The sequence below is a fragment of the Polyodon spathula genome, chromosome 19 (assembly GCF_017654505.1).
Source record: "Polyodon spathula isolate WHYD16114869_AA chromosome 19, ASM1765450v1, whole genome shotgun sequence".
Lineage (NCBI taxonomy): Eukaryota > Metazoa > Chordata > Actinopteri > Acipenseriformes > Polyodontidae > Polyodon > Polyodon spathula.
In genome coordinates, this window is record NC_054552.1 from 24,794,292 (window position 1) to 24,810,247 (window position 15,956).

Consider the following 15,956-nt stretch of genomic DNA (forward strand, 5'->3'; position numbering starts at 1 on the left):
AGTTTTTTGGGTGCGCGTACATCTCGTTTGGAGCCGAACAATCGGTCTTTAAATTGTCGTGGAATTATTTTTTATTCACAAACACCTATATGTCCGTGCGTTTTGCAACTCTTCAGTACTCCAAAAAGGGGGATATGTTTTTTTATCCAATATTTATTTAATTTTCACCCTTATCAGTGAATGGTAAATAGAAAGGTCTCTACGGGTGAGCGCCCTATTAACTTTATCACCTGGAATGTTAAAGGGCTCAACCACCCAGCTAAAAAATAAAGTACTAAGCCATCTTTTACATCTAAAAAGTGTGTATAGCTTTCCTCCAGGAAACCATTTTTGCACTACTGATCAATTCCGTTATTGTAAGTGGGGTAAGGTGGGGCAGCCGTTCCACTATAAATTTCATTCCAAATCTAGGGGGGCAGCAATATTGATTCATAAAGATATCCCTTTTACTGTTAATCAAGTCATGGCTGACTCTAATCATGGAAGGTATGTGATCGTAACAGGCAATCTCTGTAATACCCCGATCACTCTGGCCAACATTTACGCTCCCAACTGGGATGATAGCCAGTTTATTTCTAAATTACTTTCTTCTTTGCCAGACATTCACACCCACCTTTTAATCCTTGGAGTTGATTTTAATTGTGTGCTCAATCTTTGTCTTGATCGCTCATCTACAAAACCTGCCTCTCTTTCCAAATCGGCCTTAACCTGTTGTTCCTTCATTGACCACGTAGGACATACTCCCTGAATATGATAACACATCAACATGTATTAGAAATGTAATTGGATTCACTAATGAAACTGTATGTCTTGAGAAACAGAGCAAACTGCTGTGTCTTGAAGGGGGCCTCTGGTTTGCAGACATACTGAACTATGTGACCTACTGATTATAGGACTGGCGTCTGAACTGGATTAGGCTGAGCAGACAGTTGAATTATGCATCGATAATTCAGGAGGTGCAACAACAATCGTTTTGACTTAAGGAAGACAAACTAGCGATGTCCCGATGGAAAAGGACATTAAAACATCGAAGGACTTGGAGTTTAAAGAGGCAAGATACACAAATGACCTCATGAAAGCAGCCTATCAGCAGAGTGAAAAAGACTATAAAAATCAAAGCGGAATTGTACATGTTGCGCTCCACATCGAATGCTGATCAAGGTGCTGTCACTCTGCTAAGCAAAGCTGTGACTCCGGGACTCTGCCTAAAAACAGAACCAAGAGGGGACTCTGACTGAGAATGGACCCAAGACGAGGAATCAAGCTGCAAGCGAGTCAATTGCTACAAGCAACGAGACTGAGGCCCCGCGAGAAGACTGCCATAAAACTTACAGTGACTTATCAGACAAACCAGTCTGGGTCTGCTGTACACCTAAAACCACAGTATCCAAAAGAAACCGTGTCCTGTTACCTGCGTAGCTAAAAGATTCAACGAAGAGGACAGAGCAGACGGGCACTGTTGTGGATCCTATACCAAGGACTGGAGACTCTGTTGCAGCTGTTTGCTGATTCTATCGAGAACTGAAAGCTTTGTTGCCGAGTTTGATCCAAAGTTTCCAAACCAACAGACCAAAAGTCTAAGCTTCAAAAGAACCGTTGAGTATAATTCCAGTTGCAGTTTCCTTTCGTGGAACTAAATTAACTGTAACACATTCAAACTGTATTGAACTGTTAATTATTTAGTTTGCACACTTTGTGTGTGAAATAACTTTTAGTGAAACTGATAAAGTAACTATATGTAATCTACCTCGTACTGTTGTATGAAGATCTTCTTTAAAAGTAAAACTTACCATATACTTAATCTATATACCATCAATAAGCTTAATCTGATATATTCTTAAGGTCGTCTGCATTATCTCAGATGGACTCCGAGCTTGGATGTGGGCGTGTGTGTGTGAGCGAGTGACTAGCTACGTCATAGCCTGCTCATGAGGTGTTAGGAGACAGGCGGTGTCATATTTCAATGGCCTGCTAGTCAAGCATGAATGTAGTGAGATGTTTGGAACTGTCTTTGTGCCTAGAGACCAAGAGATTTATTTTCTAAACTTTTCCGATTTCTGTTTATTATTTGTTTACTTAATAAAATCCTACTATTGATTAACCATTCCTTGTGTCTGCGCGTGCATATGTGTTCATAGTAAATCCTCGAGCTTTTGAACATGTAAATTTGAATATTGTTAGTAAGAGAACTAATCAACCCAGATAAATACTAAAATGATCAATTATTGAATTGTTTCTACAACCAGTATAGGGTATCAGACCCATTGAGATTTGTTTCCTACTGCTAGGGACAACTCTTTCTTTTCTCCTGTCCACCACTCTTTTTCCCCGCATAAACTATTTCCTGCTAGACAATTCCTTCTTTCATTGTTTAAAACGTGCTCCTATCAAAGCATTGTGATCTCTGACCATGCCCCTGTATCAGTAGAGCTATCCTTTCCTGACTGTTCTTTTTCTACTAAGACCTGGCGGCTAACCCCCTCTTGCTTTCCATGGAGAATTTGTCCGGTTTATTTTTCTTTGAAACTAACTCCAGCCCAGAGATCTCCAATTCCACTTTATGGGAAGCCCTCAAAGCCTTTCTGTAGTTAAAAAAGCAACAATCTGCCAGACTTTCTGAACTCGCTGACCTTATTTTACAACTTGACAAGCATTCTTCCCCTACACCTACCTCTAAGGAAGGTTTTCAATTACAGACTGAATTTAACCTGCTCTCCAATAAGTATGCTAAGCAGCTACTTCTTAAATCCTGTCACACTGCACATGAACTTGGAGACAAAGCCTGTAAACTCTTAGCCCATCAGGCTCACCAATCTGCTGCCACATGCTTAATTACCCAGATTAACACCTCTGCAGGCCCCTCAACGGTCAAGTCACAAGACATAGTGAATTTGTAAAGTTCTATACTGCACTTTATACATCTGACTCTGTAGATGATCCTTCTTTATTTAATTATTTTTCTTTCATAACCTTAACATTCCTACTGTCGACCAACAGTCCAAATCCGCTCTGGAGGAACCAAGCTCTCTCACAGAGATAGAACAATCAATCCATCAGATCTATGCAAAATGGCAAATGCCCTGGTCCAGATGGATTTCCTGTGGAATTTTCCAAGAAATTCTCTGCTTCTCTTTCCCCGCTGCTTTCTTCTGTTTTCAGAGATTCATTCTCTTCAGGACTCCTCCCTCCTACACTTTCTCAAGCTTCTATATGTCTTCTACTGACGAAAGACAAGGATCCCCTACACTGCGGTTCATACAGGCCGATCTCTCTCCTCAATGCTGATTTTAAAATCCTCTCTAAGGTCCTGGACCGTCGTCTCGAACAGGTCCTTCCCTCTTTAATCTCATTAGATCAAACTGGTTTTATACAGGGAAGAAACTTTTTAATTTAGGCAGCTATACAATATAATTTACTCCTCCTCATCCAAATTGTCCCCAGAAGTCCTTGTGTCTCTTGATGTTGAAAAAGCGTTTGACCGCGTCGCATGGAATTCTCTTTGCCACACTTGAAAAATTTGGCTTTGGCCCTAATTTTAGATTATGGATTAAACTACTATATGCATCTCTATCCGCGTCCGTTTGTACTAATACACAGTCTGAGTACACCCCACTCCGTCGGTGGTCAAGACAAGGCTGCCCCCCCCCCCCCCATGACCTCCTCCTATATATTACAAACCCAATCTCTTCACTTCCACATGTTTTTCAATTTTGGACCAATTTGGGACACACTGGTTACAAACTAAACTTACATAAAAGTGGACTATTCCTTATTAATACATCTGCCTCTCACCTATCCTCTACACTGCCCCTTTAACCCTTCTATTATGTTCACAATTTAGGTACATGTGTAATGTTTTGGGTCATATTGACCCGATGCAATTACAAACTAATTTAATTACTCTTAAATTGAATACATTTTTTTATTTGGAAAGATTTTACTCTTTTCTGCTCTAAGTCCAGGAACTGTGACAAAACTGCTTTGATTGCCAACCTGGGAGCTTCTCATTTTGGAATGCCTTTACCAGCGAGATGCTGTTGCAATACTGAGTGAAAATTAGGCTCTGTCTTGTATAATACATGTACAACAAATATGTTAAAATAACAAATTAAAGATTCCTGTACACAATTCCTGTATACAAATCTCCATATATAAATGCCACGGGTCACAATGACCCTAAACATCTTAATTGTAAACATGACCTGTTCTAAAAAAAAATAAAAATATCAAAAGGTTCTGTTTTCTGTATAAGTTCATGACCCCAACTTAGGAAAAGTCATAAAATATTATACAGAAAAATGTATAGAAAAATAGCATTTAAGCTAATTGGAACAGAGTAGGGTCAAATAGACCCAAAACCTAACAGGAGAGTTAAGAAGGTGTCTGGTAGTTAATACTTATTAGGCATATCAGTCAAACCTGCAAGTTCCTTCCTCTTTAAGGCTAATTTCACACCATTGCTTGAATGCAGTCGACACAATTTTACCCGCTAGTCTGCTCTACCATTCAATTGCTGGTCGTATCAACCTGATTAAAATGAGTGTGCTTCACAGATTTCTGTATCTCTTCCACAATATCCCAATTTTCATTATCAAAAGTTTCTTCAATTCGCTTGACAAAACGATCTCTTCATTTTTATGGGGAAATAAAGTTCCTCATATTCAAAAAGTGTTTCTTCAAAGACCGAAACATTTGGGTGGTATGGCTTTACCAAATTTTCTATTTTATTATTGGTCAGCCAATATTCATAAAGTCATGTATTGGACAGAACACAACTCTGATAACAGAAGCCCGTCTGGGTGGATCTGGAAGCCTCCTCCTGTCGATTATCCTCCTTATCTGCCTTGGCTTGCTCTTCCATCCCAATAAGGGCAAGTCAATTTAGCTCCAGTCCCATAGTTCAGCATACTCTTAAAAATCTCAATTTAGACGACACTTTGGCCTACAGAGAGTCTCCATACTTACTCCAACCACTCTAAACCACTTATTCATACCCTCTCAAATGGATACAGCTTTTCAAATTTGGCATTCAAACAGGGCCAAAGCAGTTAGAGACTTGTATTTCAATAATGTGTTTGCCTCATTTAAAGCAGTTAGAGACTTGTATTTCAATAATGTGTTTGCCTCATTTAAAGCAGTTAGAGACTTGTATTTCAATAATGTATTTGCCTCATTTGAACAGCTCTCAACTGAAATTTAATTTACTGCGTTCACAATTTTTTTCACTATTTACAAATTAGACAGTTTACCAAAAATGTAGTCAATTTCCATCCTTGCCTCCTCTAACCCCTCATATCTGATATCTAAAATCTACAACATTATTTCTGACTTGAGTCCTCAGTCATTAGCAACACTGAAGACAGGGAGCATTACTTTTTCAGATGACCAGTGGGAGTCTGTCCTAGCTCATGTACATTCTTCTTCTTCCCCTTGTGTTAGGCATGTGCTGTCCAATTTAAAATTCTACATCATACTCATCTGACTAAAGAAAAGCTAGCTAAAATATATCCAGATACTGACCCAGCCTGTAATAGATGCAAACAGACTCCTGCCTCTTTAATCCTCATGTTTTAGTCCTGTCCCAGAATGGTTACATTTTGAAACTCTACTTTTGAATCGTTTTCCCAAATTTTTATTTAAATATTGACCCACTTAATGCAATATTTGGAGTTCTACCAGCAGACACAGCCCTACAAAAAACCCAATCTGATGCCATAGCTTTTTCGTCTCTACTGACGAGGCGTCTGATACTTCTGAACTGGAAGCAAGTTGACCCACCCTCTCATACACAGTGGATCAAAGAGGTTATGCAATATCTTAAATTGGAGAAAATTAAGTTTACATTAAGTTTCACAAGGTGTGGTTGCCCTTCATGGAATACTTTGAGAAACTACACATCCAAACTTGAACACAGGTCAACATATCCCTTGTGTGTATATGTTCCCTTTTTGATATTTTTTTTTTTTTTTTTTTTTTTATTTACTTACTTTCTTTTCCTCATGAGTCAAGGAGTATTGTTGTATCATCTTAGGATTTATTGAATATAATTATATATTTATTTATTATGTAATCATTACCTATGTATACTTACATATGTTTAACATTATTTTCATTTCTGTTCTAAAACTAAAAGCTGATAATAAAAAGATATTTTTAAAAAAGTGCTCCCAGCTATAAAGTTCTGCCGCCCGGCTGTAAAGAATTCCTGGGGAGAACCCTGATGCTTGCCATGAGCTCCACAGACAGAGGAAGAGAGCTTCATTATGAGACCGGCCCCTGAAACAATGTCTTCATTATCTCCCTGAGAGCATCCGACTGGGGCTCCTCGCTCAGCTTGCACTGGCACGCTGACGTGTGTTTGCCTCTACATCTGCCCAAGTCACACAGGCTGCAAATCAGCATTAAAAACGTCATGCCCAACACCGATTCCCTGTCTCTCCATTCTAACCACTAGCTCTCTCCTGTTACCCTGTCATGTTGCAAAGCAGCACACTGTACATGTTCTAGGGATGTGCTTTTGGTACACTTAAATGCTATGAAGATGTCAGCATTTAAATGTTTAAACAACATCCACACACACCCCCACACACTCTCTTTATATTCCATTCTGATGTATACTGACAGCCCTGGTTAGTATTTTCCACACAAAGAACCCCAAAGTAAGCAAATAATGTTTAACACCGCAAAGAATTAACAAATTTAAAAACGTACACACCAAAGTATATATTGAAATTAGGGCTGTCACTTGATTGAAATTTTTGATCAGTTAATTTATGAGCATTAGTGGATTAACTGGTAGATTCATCCATGCACATTTTTAATAAAGGTAATGATCTTATAGTGGTTGTCCTGAATGTAATACTAAAAAAAAATACCAATGGGAATTGTTCTTTTAACACATTTGTTTTATTATTTTTTTAATCTTTTCATTTTCATTTGAACTAGGAGGCTAGAAATCCTAAGTAGAAGGCAGGGGGCTATGGGGATCCTCCATGGTAACAACCTCCCCCCCTCCCCCAGTTTCAGTGTTTTACAGGGGTCTAAATCCTGCATATCCTGGGCCTAAATACATGCCTTAATAGGGACATGAAATAAAAAAAAAAGTGGAACTTTTTTTTTTTTTAATGATTTTAGGCGTCCAGAGTTAAAGAGCAAGTAAAAGTTATTTATAACATATTATATTTTATTAACATATTTTGTAATTTTCATATTTTTTTATATCTATATATCTACATAAACACACACACACACACACACACAGAGTACCAGTCAAAAGTTCGAGTACACTTGCTGGAAACTAGGTTTTTCATAATTGACAATGTTTTACGTCGTATACGTTTCTGTAACTATGAAAAGACATGTTACAATATACAAAACAAAGGAGTATCAAAGCAATGTTCAAGAAAATTTAAAATTGTCTCTAAATCTTGTGTTCCTCAAAATAGCCACCCTTTGTCTTAATAATAGCCTCACAAACACGAGGCATTCGGTTAACAAGTTTCAGCAGGAAATCATCCGACATGTCTTCCCAGCTCTTCTGTAGCAATTCCCAGAGATGTAGGGCACTTGTGGGTAGATTTGCTTTGACTCTTCTGTTCAGTTAATCCTATACAAGTTCTATGGGTATTGAGGTCTGGAGACTGGGCAGGCCAGGTCATTAGACTGAGTTGTCCTTCACTTTCCTTCTTCGCCAGATAGTTCTTACACAACTTTGAGGTGTGTTTTGGATCATTATCTTGCTGAAGAATGAAGGACTGCCCAACTAGCCATAATCCTGATGGCATGGCATGCCTCTGAAGTATGCTATGATAGCCATGCTGGTTGAGCTTGTCATGGACTTGGTAAAGATCACCAACTCTGTCACCAGCAAAGCAACCCCAGACCATAACAATGCCTCGCCCATGCTTGACAGTGGGAACCACACATGCGTCTTACAAATACTCGGCGGTTGGACCTAAATATTTCAAATCTTCATCGGTCCATGAGACCGACTTCCACTCCTCAAACGTCCAGTTTCTGTGTTTTTTGGCCCACGCAAGTCTCTTCCTCTTATTCTGCACTCTTAGCAATGGTTTCTTTGCAGCAATTCTTCCAGTTAGGCCAGCTTTACGCAATCTCCTCTGAACAGCTGATATTGAAACATCTGTACTTCTAGCAGCATTTAGCTGAGTTTGTATTTCAGGGGCAGCTAATCGCCAGTTTCGCAGACTTGTGACTCGAATGAACTTGTTCTCTGATTCTGAGATTACCGTTGGCCTGCCAGACCTTGTTTGGGTCCTCATGAGTGCGAGTTTCTTCAAATTGTTTAATGGTCTTGGCCACAGCAGTTACAGACACTCGCAAAGCTCTTGCGATTTGTCTTAAAGATTGAACTTCATTTCTTAAAGTAATTACTTTTTTCTTTGCTTAACTGAGTGAATTTTGCCATTTTATGCTCCCTTACATTCAGGAATGACAAACTTGTGCCTATGCTACCTATATTTATGGTAATCACGGACCCTCACCTGTTAACAATAATTGGTGACAAAAGGTTAATTAGGTAACAGCTAGTTAACTCAGAGAACATCTAACAAAGACACTTTTATACTTAGGCCAGTGTTCTAACACCGTGTTATACACATTTCAGACTTTTAACTGACTTGTGCTTCAGACTGAAATCCCCTAGCTTTGGGTGACCATTTCATTGAAGTTGAGAAGATTTACATTTTCATTTAAAAAATTAAATTTTTGAATGTAATTCACTTACGATTATCAGCTTATAAGTACACATATCATACAATGAAATATTAAGTGTTTATAGACATGTTTATATAGTTAAAAGCATAGACAATCATGAAAAACCTGGTTTCAAGCAGGTGTATTCAAACTTTTAACTGGTATTTATATATATATATATATATATATATATATATATATATATATATATATATATATATACACACACACACACACACACACACACACACACACACACACACTCTCAAAACTATTCACATTTTATTGTGTTACAACATAGAATCAAAATGGATTTAATTAGGAGCTTCCAGCAGGACAGTGACCCCAAACATATAGCCAAAGCCACTCTACTTTGCTCCGGGGGATATTCAATGCCTTGGAAATGTTCATATATCCTACCCCTGACTGGTGCTTTTAAAGAACCTTATTCTGGATTTGCTTTGAATGTTCCTTCATCTTCATGATGTAGTTTTTGTTAGGAATGTACTAACCAACTGTGGGACCTCCTAGAGACAGGTATATTTAACCTGAAATCATGTGAAACACCTTAATTGCACACAGGTGGACTTCACTCAACTAATTATGTGACTTCTAAAGACAATTGGTTGCACCAGAGCTTATTTAAGTGTATCATAGCAAAGGGCGTGAATACTTATGCAATCAATTATTTTTTGTTTTATATTTGTAATTAATTTAGAAATTTGTAGATTTTATTTTTCACTTTGACATTATGGACTTTTTTGTGTTGATCAGTGGCAAAAACTCCTAATTAAATCCATTTTGATTCCATGTTGTAACACATTAAAATGTGGAAAAGTCCAAGGGGGGTGAATACTTTTGAGAGCCACTGTAAGATAAGAAGCAGTATTAATTGGCAGTAAATTTGAATACAGAAAAGGTAAGCCATGAGCTGTGTTTTGTTTTCTATTTTTTCATGTATTCCATTTGTCTTTTGTACAAAAAACAAGACCAATTTTCTAAAAATATTCAGGGAACCACCAGTCCTTACATTTATTTTTAGTCTTTCGAGATTCTGAGTATGCATACTTTCCCATGATGCCATTTCTCATTAACTAAAATCCGAGAATGCGCAAGTGCATTAATAAATAAATACATACATACATAAAAATGCGCTTGCGAAAACTGATTTCGAACACTGTTTATTTTATAGTTTTCAGAAGTTCGGTGGTAATTTCTGTAACAATGTGATTTCTTAGTAGGTTGTAATATTTTTTTCAATTCTGTAACTCTTGATTAATTAAAATAAATACAAATCCAGGTTTAACTAACTTAAGCATAACCGAGGCAGAAGTGCTAAAGGGACTAGGAGCTCTCAAAATAAACAAATCCCCTGGGCCGGATGAGATCCTCCCAGTAGTACTCAAAGAAATGAAAGAAGTAATTTACAAACCGCTAACCAAGATCATGCAGCAGTCTCTTTACACAGGGGTGGTACCGACAGACTGGAAAATTGCAAACGTAATACCGATCCACAAAAAGGGAAACAAAATTGAACCAGGTAACTACAGACCAGTAAGCCTGACTTCTATTATATGCAAACTTATGGAAACTATAATAAGATCCAAAATGGAAAATTACCTATATGGTAACAGGGTCCTGGGAGACAGTCAACATGGTTTTAGGAAAGGGAGATCGTGTCTAACTAACTTGCTTGATTTTTTTGAGGCTGCAACATCGATAATGGATAATTGCAAAGCATATGACATGGTTTATTTAGATTTCCAGAAAGCTTTTGACAAAGTCCCGCACAAAAGATTAATTCTCAAACTGAATGCAGTTGGGATTCAAGGAAACACATGTACATGGATTAGGGAGTGGTTAACATGTAGAAAACAGAAAGTACTGATTAGAGGAAAAACCTCAGAATGGAGTGTGGTAACCAGTGGTGTACCACAGGGATCAGTATTAGGTCCTCTGCTATTCCTAATCTACATTAATGATTTAGATTCTGGTATAGTAAGCAAACTTGTTAAATTTGCAGACGACACAAAAGTAGGAGGAGTGGCAAACACTGTTGTAGCAGCAAAGGTCATTCAAAATGATCTAGACAAGATTCAGAACTGGGCAGACACATGGCAAATGACATTTAATAGAGAAAAGTGTAAGGTACTGCATGCAGGAAATAAAAATGTACATTATAAATATCATATGGGAGATACTGAAATTGGAGAAGGAATCTATGAAAAAGACCTAGGAGTTTTTGTTGACTCAGAAATGTCTTCATCTAGACAATGTGGGGAAGCTATAAAAAAGGCCAACAAGATGCTCAGATACATTGTGAAAAGTGTTGAATTTAAATCAAGGGAAGTAATGTTAAAACTGTACAATGCGCTAGTAAGACCTCATCTTGAATATTGTGTGCAGTTCTGGTCACCTCACTATAAAAAAGATATTGCTGCTCTAGAAAGAGTGCAAAGAAGAGCAACCAGAATTATTCCGGGCTTAAAAGGCATGTCATATGCAGACAGGCTAAAAGAATTGAATCTGTTCAGTCTTGAACAAAGACGACTACGTGGCGACCCAATTCAAGCATTCAAAATTCTAAAAGGTATTGACAGTGTCGACCCAAGGGACTTTTTCAGCCTGAAAAAAGAAACAAGGACCAGGGGTCACAGATGGAGATTATACAAAGGGGCATTCAGAACTGAAAATAGGAGGCACTTTTTTTACACAGAGAATCGTGAGGGTCTGGAATCAACTCCCCAGTAATGTTGTTGAAGCTGACACCCTGGGATCCTTCAAGAAGCTGCTTGATGAGATTCTGGGATCAATAAGCTACTAACAACCAAACGAGCAAGATGGGCCAAATGGCCTCCTCTCGTTTGTAAACTTTCTTATGTTCTTATGTAAATAACAAGAATGTATTGGCATTTACTTGAACAATGTAGCTTGAAAGTTAAAGTCCAGTACATAAGTATCAAGTAAAGGGTAGGCTATATGAAATGGTAAAACATGGAAAGGACATCAAATGGAAAGAGTAATGTTGAACCAAAAAATCACTTTGGTCTACAAATTACATTTATTCTGCATATACAACTGGTTTTGGTTATTTCTTATTCATTTTATTAATACAGATTAGCACAAACCAACATACCACTTCCTTTGGACGAGCTAGCATAGGAAATCTGGAGAAGATTCCCTTTTTGTCTGATGGCTGCAGTCTGCCACAAAACACTGCAATATACGACTTACTAGCTTTAATTTCCATTAAATTATAGTACGACCACTTACTGTAGAAATCACATTAATGTTTATGTAGGACCCTGGAAAAGGATACACGTAATTAACATAGATAATATGCAGTCTATTTAAAACTTCCAATGCTTAGTACTGTTGTAGCTCAATATAGGAGTCAACTACACAGCTGGTGAGTGCGTAGGAGTACAAAGATTCAAAGCAACCCGATTTGCATTAATGGGTTCAGATATTTCATATTCGATATAAATTATGTTGTAAAAAAAAAAATATGCACGGTTAAATCAGTAAAGAATCAGTCTTTCTAACAAAATGACAGTCCATACCTAAAAGGAGGAATTTAAGCTTCTGACAACAGGATTCAACTGAAGTCACAAAAAATAACTGGCATGTACTGAAATACTAAAACAAAAACAGCGCTTTGTTTATAATCAAAGTAGATGAACCGTTCAAGAAAAAGCAAAACTAGGTGAAACAAATTACTATGGAAATCAGGTAACCCTATTTTTGATGGCAATGAGAGACTTTGCACTCAAACAGAAGAGGCAACACATACATTTAGTTACAGCGACTGAAAGTTTGCAGTACAAATTATGAATAGCAATAAGTTGTGGCATTACTCACCTCCACTGTCATTTGTTTTCGGGGGGAGGGCGTGACATAAGTGTAAATCAATGATCGATTTGGTAACCGCTTCATCGTTCCGCTTTTATCGCTTGTAAGCTCGAAACTGATTGGTCCATCACGATTCACAGGGTCCAAACACAATGTCCTCAGAAGGAACATTTTACTCGACTTACATACTTAAATTGTGGAAATTCCCATTATTTTACTAGAAGAAAATAAACAATTATTTGCAATACTATTCACTGAAACATACAAGCACTGGAAAAACTTTTTGTTTTAGTAACTACTAGGCGACTCATCTTGAAAAGTAGATGGCAGTTTTGCCTGCTCCCGGTATTGTAACCAATTCACTACCCCCTCAGAAATCTGTATCCCCTGGCACATTGCATATGCATAAAAAGAGACTGTCCCACAGCATCGCCCTTAGCATTCCCCTGCTACGTTAGGTGACATTATCTGCAGACACGGAGTGAACTTCACCAATTCACACAGTTTGGCATTTTTCCATACTTTTTCCAGAGTAGCGTATGAACCCTGCTCAAAGGCTTACCACTTTGAATTAAACAAGACTTTTCGGTTTTCAAACAAAGAAAAAACGACACTATTTCTAAGAGGAGACTGGGTCACCCAGGGTACACAGATACTTCTGAACACGCCTTATCTTCTATCAGCTATCATTCATTCATTCATCCAAGTTGTTATTCCAGTGTAGGGGTAAAGATAAGCTGGTTGGGTTCTTCTCATCCAAACAGCAGAAGCTGAACCCTGCTGCAGTCCCTTTAAATCAAGTCTATTAAATCAAGCTCAGGGTTTCACCCAAGACTACATGATGTTATTAGACTGATGCAGTAGATTACAACAGCTTTCTATATATTTAGGCCATTGGTATTTAGATGATTAAAATAAAACTAAATATAAACCTTTATTTATGTATCAAAAGAAACCCTCTCTCAAGGAACCGGAGCTGAACTTCATGTACATGGTTTTTAATATTAACATTAAACCGGGGTCTCATTTTGACATTTACTCAAGGCTGAAATGATACCATGCGGTACTTACCGTATAAACCCATACAGTATATGAATCAGTCCATGGTGATTTCCCACCCAAACAACCTCCCACAACCTTATTGCTGCAAGCCTTTAAAATAATTTAATCTATTCAGTCTTGAACAAGGAAGACTACGCGGCGACCGGATTCAAGCATTCAAAATTCTAAAAGATGACAGTCAACCCAATGGACTTTTTAGACCTGAAAAAAGAAACATGGACCAGGGGTCACAAATAGAGATTAGACAAAGGGGCATTCAGAACAGAAAATAAGAGGCACTTTTTTACACAGAGAATCATGAGGGTCTGGAACCAACTCCCCAGTAATGTTGTTGAAGCTGACACCCTGGGATCCTTCAAGAAGCTGCTTGATGAGATTCTGGGATCAATCAGCTACTAACAACCAAACCAGCCAGATGGGCCCAACAGCCTCCTCTCGTTTGTAAACTTTATGTTTAACAGCCTGTAGTGAAGTCAAATTAATTAAATTAGCGGGGGGTTGCACTGTAGCAAGCTGAGCAACATCTCCATGCGCACAGCTCTCAAATTAGGAGGATGGAGAACAATAAGCTTTTTATTTCAGTGACTGTAGAGCTAGGACGTCAATGTGTAATACCGCGACTACTAGTGGCTCTAGTAACATAAGAAGTTCCTGGTTTTTTGTTTGTTTGTTTGTTTTTACGACTGTTTCCATGCAACAAACAACTGAGGTTGTCAGAAAGGACTGTGCAATTTTGAACAGAAAGCGGGCAGCAATGTAAATGGCCAACGTATTCTAAACCTAGCAGCAAATGCACGCAGAGGTACAGCCAAATGACCGTACCAACAACACTGCGATACGAATACATCGGCTGCGCAACGAGAGATAGTCCCAGCAGAGAGAATCGCAGGCCAATACCATCAACACTTCTTTTAAACAGCACCCCGAAGGAGGAAGTTACAAGAATGAATTTTTAATAGACATACATAAATACAAAATATACAACACAATGATAAAGTACGCAGTATAAATGTATACAGAAGCAAGATGTACAGTAATTTACCAATATGTTATTCTGTATCCTTTTTAAACCAAACTGCATCATTTTTAGGTGGCATCGTAGCGTGTTTTACAATTAGTTTCCATTACTAAACTCATACAAATATCCTGTCAAGGTCCAGTTTACAGTTAAAAAGCTTGTGTAGCACGATCACAAGCATTTTTCAATTCAAAATACAGGCAACCCAGCCCGGCAAGATATATCAACATCGTACACAGCATAGCACAGGCGAGCTATCAGCAAAGGGACCCTAACAACAGCGGTGCAGAAATAAAGACGAATCTGTTCAAACTGAGCGGCAACGATTCTTTGTGCACTCACCTTGTATTGGATTTATTGGAAGCTGCGTTGTAATTCCTTTCCTTCGGGTGTAGAAACAAGTAGATACCAACTCCTTGTTCAAGATGTTACGTCTGGGTAGCTAGTCCGAATACAACGTCTGAAGTGGGTCTTAATGAACAAATTATATTTGTAATTACAAAATATACTATCTGTCTCCAGAAAGCGATCCACAGTATCGCAGAAACAAAATAGAAAGTCAACTTTATTTTTTAGATATAATGTTCTCTCAGCGATTCGATTGGTATCTGTAAATAATCTACAACGCTAAGAAGAATAAACAACGTGCCGCTAGCTCCCAGTGCAGCACAAAGTCAGAAAGGGGCTGCTCTGTGTTGATCTCCACAGATATAGTTGTATCTCGCAGTTATCCAGTTATATTGTTAAAATATTATCCCCGCGCAGACTAACCTCTAATTTGCAAGCACAGGCCTCCAAGAAGAGGAAATAGTCCGTTCATGAGACAGCTTGAATGCGCATGCGCCTCCACGGAGCCGCGCACAGAGGGGAGACGGGCTCTTTCCCTACGACAAAGCGAGGAGTGCCCTCTGGTGAGTGCAAGTGCAGAGGCACGACTTCTCACATATTTTCATTTTTTTTGTAATATTAACTGTTTGATTGTCGTGTCCAAGAAATTCAGTCTTGTTCTCTATATAATGTAAAGTATTTCTAGGTTAGAACAGTAAGGATCTTTCCCCAAATCTGCCTATTACAAGACGGTTCAGTTTGACACAGCGCAGACCCTGTGCTTACGCTAGCATCTCCTACCCAGCCCGTATCTGCCTCATCCACTTGTATTGCAAAGGTATGTTCTTCTGGCGATGCGTGTTAATTTTTTAAAATACTGAAATATGTATTGTCGGTCTAGTTGAACAGATAGCACGGCTACAAGAACGTTAGTCTCAAACACATATACAGTGTCCTGCAATTAAAGCATGAATTAACAGGA

At 38.3% G+C, this 15,956-nt stretch overlaps 1 protein-coding gene across 1 annotated transcript in view; it reads right to left on the reverse strand.

The window, feature by feature from the left end:
* The window catches only part of LOC121294689 (tyrosine-protein kinase CSK), a 93,764-nt gene extending 78,260 nt beyond the window's left edge, over positions 1–15,504 (reverse strand). Inside the window, exons 1-2 of the mRNA XM_041218676.1 lie at positions 15,419–15,504; positions 14,990–15,118 (exon numbers count right to left, since the gene is read on the reverse strand). The gene's annotated coding sequence lies outside the window, so the exon portion shown is untranslated. The remainder of the gene's footprint in view (positions 1–14,989; positions 15,119–15,418) is intronic.
* Between the last annotated feature and the right edge of the window lie 452 nt (positions 15,505–15,956).